This window comes from Nycticebus coucang, chromosome 8, assembly GCF_027406575.1.
Source record: "Nycticebus coucang isolate mNycCou1 chromosome 8, mNycCou1.pri, whole genome shotgun sequence".
Classification (NCBI taxonomy): domain Eukaryota; kingdom Metazoa; phylum Chordata; class Mammalia; order Primates; family Lorisidae; genus Nycticebus; species Nycticebus coucang.
The window spans coordinates 10,301,730-10,309,631 of record NC_069787.1 but is presented as its reverse complement, the minus strand read 5'-3'; positions in this window follow the sequence as shown (position 1 = coordinate 10,309,631).

Genomic DNA, 7,902 nt, shown 5'->3' with positions numbered 1-7,902 from the left:
TTTATTAAAGACTCAGAGGAAAGTTACAGGTTCAAGAACAGAAGAGGAAAGAAAATTCAGAAACAAATCTGTCATAGTAATTTAGGCCAGAGTGTTGCCAAGTTTCTATACTTATAGAATAGAGAGTCTTCTGGATGAACTGTGAAGAAATTTAAAAATGCAAGTTCTATCTTTAATTCTCAGAGCAAATGCCATGCAATACTTGGGACTTTCACTTTTACATATGACTAAGTACTTAATAGCTTCCTTCATTAATTATTAAAGTAATTAAAATTTTATATTCACACACAAAAAGTGCAGTACTACCAATTATTGAAAACTTTGGCTTCTACAGAAAGTTTGGCAATGATGCAAATTTCTTGCTGCCAGTGTGAGAACATAGCTGGCTGGTGTTTTCCCAATTTTCAAGAACGGTTTTCTTTTTAGTAATTTAGTACTTTTTAATATTTTAGTGCTTTAGTAATTTTAGTACTAATAGTGTTTTGAGTTTCCATTACAGCCCTTCTTGTATGTTTTATTTTATGTATTGAATAATGTTATTTTTTTTTTGAGTCAGGGTATTATTGCTCTGTTACCCAGGCTAGAGTGCAGTGGTGTCATCATAGCTCACAGCAACCTCAAACTCCTGGGGTTAAGAGATTCTCCTGTCTCAGCCTCCCAAGTAGCTGGGACCACAGGCATGTACCAGCGTGTGTCTTTAATTTTTCAGTTTTTTTGTAGAGACAGGGTCTCATTCTTACTCAGCCTGGCCTCAAACTCTTGGCTTCAAGCGATCCTCCTGCCTTAGCCTCCCAAAGTGCTAAGATTAGAGGCATGAGCCTCTGGACCCAGCTGTTTTTCTATCTTTCATCATTTTGTTCATTCATAGATGCAATCATGTTGCCATTTGGGGTTGTTATTTTGTTCCTTTCTCATGTTTTGTTATCACCAAATTATTTTGCCACCAATGGATGGGGTAGATGTGTCTTGGGTTCATTTTTTTTGAGACAGAGTCTCACTCTATCACCCTGGGTAGAGTGCTATGGCATCGTAGCTTGTAGCAACCTCAAACAATCCTTTTGCCTCAGCCTCCCAAATAGCTGGGACTAGAGGAGTGCGGCCCCCACAATGCCTGGCATGTTTTTCTATTTTTTAGTAGAGATGGGGTCTTGCTCATGTTCAGGCTGGTCTTGAACTCTTGAGCTCAGGCAGTCCACCTGCCTCACCCTTCCAGAGTGCTAGGATTACAGGCATGAGCCACCGTGCCCCCCCACCCCCATCTTGGGGTCAAAAGACCCAATTAAAGGAGCATGTTTAAGGTGGTCTAGAGGCCTTGAAATTTCTCTCCCCTGAATGTAGACTGTTTACTAGATTTACTACCTCGGTTAAATAGTAAAGGGACCTGGTAAATTGTTGCCTATAAGGTGATCAATGCTTGAAGGGAGGAACAAGAATAGAGCAGCTAAAAGCAGTTTTGAGGAACAATGACGGGAAAGCTAAAAGACTCCCTTTCTTCCCAACCCCCACTTTTTGGAACAGTGACAGAGGAATATATGCAGGGCTCTGTTGCACATCAGCAGGGCTAAGAGGTCTGAGCTACATGTGAGCCTAATCTAAGCTTAAACAAGACAGTACAGAGAAGGCCATTAATACCAGTTTGTACTTGGCCCAAGCTGCATAGCCACTGACCTGCAGATTCATGCTCCTGATTTGAATATGAAAGACTCGCAGGAGAGCGGACAGGGATCTTCCTGCATGAGCCACTATCCAAGGAAATGGAGACCTCTGTACAATTGGTTCTGGTGGGAGGTTCAAGGTTTATTTTCCCATCCGGCCCTGGGAATTCATGCTTTCAAAATGTATGGGATTTACCTTGATAAACAAGTCTCATGAAAGGGGACAGGATTGTGGTTTCTGCCAGCCTGGGTTGTATTTCAACAGGGATTCCGTAATGCTACCAGCCTGAGAAAGAACTGATGTACTTCACGGTAGTGTATTTCCATTTCTTTACGTAGGGAAAGAAGAGAAAATTGACTAGACCAGTCCCCCACTTAGTTCTGCTTACATTTTTAGTGCCAAAAGTAGCACGGTTACTCACCAGCAGGCACTGGAAATACCCAGACGTGTACACTCAGGGATTCATTAGGCTATAACTTCATATGTTTGCTGTTTTCCATAATCTAGACCCCTCGTTAAAATATTCAGTAGCACCAGAATTGGGCTCACCTCAACAGAATTTTATGTGCAATCCTAACTCAGCTATGAATCACAGTTACATTTCATCCAAGACAACATTCCAAACCCTTTTTTCCTTACTCTGAGGTAAGGTAAAATGACATTTCTGAGGGTTCCTGGCTGACCACCGTGAGGGTAGGAGAGAATATTCAGTGACTAAGGAGGAGAGAAAAGAGGAAAGACACAAAGAGTGGAAAGAAAAGGGAGAAAGGTTAAAAGTAATCAAACATTTTAAAAGATAGTCTCTAAACTGTGGTTCATGCACGTCGGGAGGCCAAGGCAGGAGGATCGCTTGAGGCCAAGAGTTCGAGGCTGCAGTGAGCTATGATCACACCATCGCATTCCAGCCTGGGAGAAAGAGCAAGGAGCTGTATGTTAAAAAGGAGCCTATTGGCTGGATGTGGTGGCTCGCGCCTGTGATGCTAGCACTCTGGGAGGCCAAGGCAGGTGAATTGCCCTGAGCTCAGAGTTTTGAGACCAGCCTGAGCCAGAGTGAGGCCCTATCTCTATGGAAAAAAATAAAAAAAAAGAGCTGGGTGGTGTGGTGGGCACCTGTAGTCCCAGCTACTTGGGAAGCTGAGGCAAGAGAATCGCTTAAAGAAAAAAAAAAGAGCATATTTTCTTGTATGTTCATGTGTGCACATGTCTGTGCATATGCAGGGGGTGTGTATTTAAAAGGTGAATAGGGGCGGCGCCTGTGGCTCAAATGGCTGGGGCACCAGCCACATACACTGGATGGGTTCAAGTCCATCCCGGGCCACCAAACAGCAGTGACAACTACAACCAAAGGATAGCGTTGTGGCGGGTGCCTGTAGTTTTAGCTACTTGGGAGGCTGAGGCAAGAGAATTACTTGGGCCCAGGAGTTTGAGGTTGCTGTGAGCTGTGACGTCACTGCACTCTACCCAGGGTGCCATAGTGAGACTCTGTCTCAAAAAAAAAGAAAAAAAGTGAATAATTTCATGTATTACCATGTTGAATAGTCATAGGTTCTATTTATTGGCCATCCCTACTCTATGCCAGACCCTAAGTACTTTACATGTGTTCGTTAATTCATTTAATGCATATTCACTACACCCTTTCTATGTGCCAGAAGAAAAAAATATTTGTAGGGAACCAAATAGATGAAAGTCTCCTTCTTTTGCAGCTTCCATTTCACTAGAGAAAACCTTCTTTTGTGTGTGTGTGTGACAGTCTCAAGCTGTCACCCTGGGTGGAGTGCTGTGGTGTCACAGCTCACAGCAACCTCAAACTCTTGGGCTTTAGCGATTCTCTTGCCTCAGCCTCCCAAGTAGCTGGGACTACAGGCATCCGCCACAATGCCTGGCTATTTTTTGGTTGCAGTTGTCATTGTTGTTTTGCTGACCTGGGCCTACTGGCCTCAATGTACGTGGCTGGCGCCCTACCCACTGAAGTATGGGCGCCACCCAGGAAAATCTTATTTAATCATCATAATAAGGAAAAGTGATAGGAAAGGCAAGGAGAAAAGGGAAAGGAAATATACAGATAGAAAAAAGAGCATTTAGGCTCAGCACCTGTGGCTCAAGCGGCTAAGGTGCCAGCCACATACACCTGACCTGGCGGGTTCGAATCCAGCCAGGCCCGCCAAAAAACAAGGACGGCTGCAACCAAAAAATAGCCGGGTATTGTGGTGGGAGCCTGTAGTCCCAGCTACTTGGGAGCTGGAGGCAGTAGAATCGCTTGAGTCCATGAGTTTGAGGTTGCTGTGAGCTGTGATGCCATAGCACTCTACCCAGGGCGAAAGCTTGAGGCTCTGTCTCAAAAAAAAAAAAAAAAGAGAGAGCATTTAGGGAAGAGAACAGAAAAGAGAGGAAGGGTAAAGCAAAGAGTCACCCTCAGGTCTCTGAGGTGCCAGATTAAAAGAGTAAGTGTCTGTTCATGCCTCAAACCCTTTAATCCAAAGGCTTGAAGGTCCCACCATAACCAATTTCGTGGAAAATAGGTTTGAAGAAATATTTCAAATGTAGATGGCAATTAAAAGTGCTAAGGAAGTCCTTCCGAGTAGACCCCCAGCAATATTCTGTTTTAACAAGAGAGAAGACATACGTGTAATACACCTGCAACTCTTGTTTCTCCCAGCCTATTCCAGTGAAAGCAGACAAAAAAATCAGTGGCCTACGAAATGTCAAACCTTGGGTGGCACCTGTGGCTCAAAGGAGTAGGATGCCCGCCCCATATGCTGAAGGTGGAGGGCTCAAACCCAGCCCCAGCCAAAAACTGCAAAAAAAGAAAGAAAGAAAGAAAGAAATGTCGAACGAAATCAAGGCTGAATCCCTTCCCAGTACCAATTATAATACTAGCAGATACCATTTACTGAGAGCTTACTATTTGCTGCATAACAAACTATTTCAAAACTTAGTGGTGTAAAGAGAATTTATTCTATCCTGTGATTGTGGGGGGTGGCAGGTGAGTTCCTGTGGTCTGGAGTAAGCTCGTTCAGGTGGCTGCATCATGGCGGGCTCTTCCCCCACATGTTCTCTTCTCACACAAGGGACAGGCAGGGCTTCCTCCCACAGAGGGGTAAGCAGTCCAAGAGAGCAGCAATGGAAGCCCCCACAACTCAGACTTGGAACTGGATGATGACATCTGCCACATTCTGTGGGTCAAAGCAAGTCATAAATCCGGGCCCTGATTCCACCCCTTGTAGAGAGGAGTAGTGTTTACAACGTGAAGACTAAAAACTCATGTGCCAGAAATTTTCCATTATCTAATGAATCTTCACAGCAACTTAGGAGGCAATCACTACTTTACTACTGTTTCCCAGCAAAGGAAAATAGTTCCTGAAAGGTTAAATAGCCTCCTGAAAGTGGGCGGCAGATCTAGGACTGATCTTAACCGCCTTAGAGGTCCAATTTCAACCATCCCAAGCTAGAGGGGTTAAAGCCCACGTTCCCTCTCTGCTGAGGAGAGAGGAAGTGTGGTACAACCGTGCACCTTGTAACTGACGCTTCAGTCAATGATGGGCTGCAGGTGGCCCCGTGAGACGATAATACCAATATTTATACTGTGTCCTTTCTATGTTTAGATATGTTTAGACACACAAATACTTACCATGGCGGCTCCTGTGGCTCAAGGAGTAGGGCGCCGGTCCCATGTGCCGGAGGTGGCGGGTTCAAACCCAGCCCCGGCCAAAAAAAAAAACAAAAAAAAAACAAATACTTACCATGGTATAACAGGTGCCCACGGTATGCTGCACAGTAATAGCTGTACAGGTTTACAGCTGAGGCGTGCAGCCGACTATACGTCAAGACGTCTGTAAGAACTCTGTCATGTTTGCACAGTGACAAAATCACCTAACAATGCCCAGAACACACCCTTGTTGTTAAGCAATGCATGATGGTGGTGAAGAGCTCTGCAGCTGAGGTCAAAACACCTTGGTTTGTACTTGAGCATTGGCCCTGAGTTTCATTAACTCTGTGACTTGGGGCTAGTTGGTTAGCCTCCATTTCATCACCCCCGTGTCAGGGGTAAGAACAGTATCTGCAAGTGCCCATTGATCCACGAATGGATTAATAAACTGTGGTATATGTACACCATGGAATATTATGCAGCCTTAAAGAAAGACGGAAACTTTACCTCTTTCATGTTTACATGGATGGAGCTGGAACATATTCTTCTTAGTCAAGTATCTCAAGAATGGAAGAAAAAGTATCCAATGTACTCAGCCCTACTATGAAACTAATTTATGGCTTTCACATGAAAGCTATAACCCAGTTACAACCTAAGAATAGGGGGAAAGGGGAAAGGGGGGGCATGGGTAGAGGGAGGGGGATTGGTGAGAATACACTTGCAGTGCATCTTACCTTAGTAAATGTGGAATGTAAATGTCTTAGCACAATACCTAAGAAACTGCCAGGAAGGCTATGTTAACCAGTGTGATGAAAATGTGTCAACCAGTCTGTGAAACTAGTGTATGATGCCCCATGATCATATCAATGTACACAGCTATAATTTAATAAAAAATAAAAATATTATAAAAAAAAAAAAAGAAGATAATACAGGGAAACTGCCCACTCCAAGTCTGTGCTCTACAAATGTTGACTAACTCTGCTGTCCCCTGACTGGTTTGCCCTGAATCAAGAAAGACACCAGCCCAAGACCACAGTCTCCTGGGCTGTTGCTGACCAGTGATCCCCAGACCCTGGGACTCTGCCAGCGGTGCTGATTCTATTTTGTCCCTGCTTCTTCAGGGACCACTGTGGAGGGATTCCTTCCCATTCCTTCTCCCTGTCACCTGTTTGTCCACCCTATCTGCTTCCTTCCGCAGCGGCCACTTCGTGGGGGACCGAGGGCTGTCTGTGTTTACCTACAACACTGTCCCTTGTTAGCGCTCCTTTGCATCTTCTGGGTTCATCAAGGGAGGAAAGAATGGACGTTTCCCAGGGTCAGGATATTGGCTGGATTTGACTCCTGCTCGTTTCCTCTCCAGTTCTCTGGGCTTGGAAAGAGCCGCGATATTGCAGCGTGGTAACCACTAGTGGGCAGGAGTGCTCCGCTCACCGGCTCACGACCGGCTTGCTTTCCTCTTGGACCCTGAATTGCGGAGAAGATACAGTTCCTTTCAAAAGGAGCGAGTTTCTACCTCCAATAGCGGCTTAAAAAAAATAAATAAATAAAAATAACATGAACGAGTCGCTTTTAACGTTCGACTGACTTATCAATATGGAATTCAAAGAGAGCAATAAATTTCACGTACATTCTCCTGAAAATTCACTGTGACGTCACTGATTGCACCTGTGAGCTCTCACGGAGCTTTCACATTACCAAAGCAGTTTTACAGCCATGGCTTGACAGGGCATGGGAAAGGTAAATAAACCTCTGCTTGCTTAGGGCACAGGGAAAGCTGATTGCTTTCCTCTCGAGTTGTTAACACCCAACAAGACAAAGGTCCTTTGGGTGAAAGGTTCATGGACTCCTAGGCTATCATTTCATTAATAGAATTGTAGACGCATCTCTTATTTCCCAGTGAGGTCCTAAAAGGGTTTCTTAGGTGAGATGGAATTTCAGTAGCTTATTGAATGGGAGGCATGGGTAGAGGCATCCATTCTTTCATTGTACCCTCACAGAAGTCCAACCTGCCAAGCCGGATCCTCTTTTAACAAAACAGGGAGGTACAAAGAAAAGAAGAGAGGGAGGGGAAAGGCCAGGAGAGCTGATGAAACCTTCATCAGTGTGGAGGACCAAGAGATGCTGCTTATAGTTAATAGAGCAAGAGGTTTAATATATCCCTTACACTTACAAAGGCAAATTTAGCGTTAAACTGCATTTGGATTATAATTACAATGGCAGGAGAAGGAAGGGGGAAATAGGATGACGGTAATGTTGAGAGGCTAAACTTCAAGTACTATAACAGAGTCCATAGATAGTACCTAAAATTAAAAAAAGAAGAAATGCGACCAGGCATATACCTGTAATCCCAGCTACTTTGGGAGGCCAAAGCAGAAGGATTGCTTGAAGCCAGGAATTTGAGACTGGCCTGGGCAATATAGCAAGAAACCATCTCTACAAAAATTTAAAAAGAATAAGTAGGTATGACAGCGGGCACCTGTAGTCCTAGTGCTCAGGAGGCTAAGGCAGGAGGATCACTTGTGCCTAGGAGTTGCAGACTGTAGTGAGCTACAAATCCCTCCACTGCCTCGGTGACAGAGCAGGATCCTATTTCAAAAAAA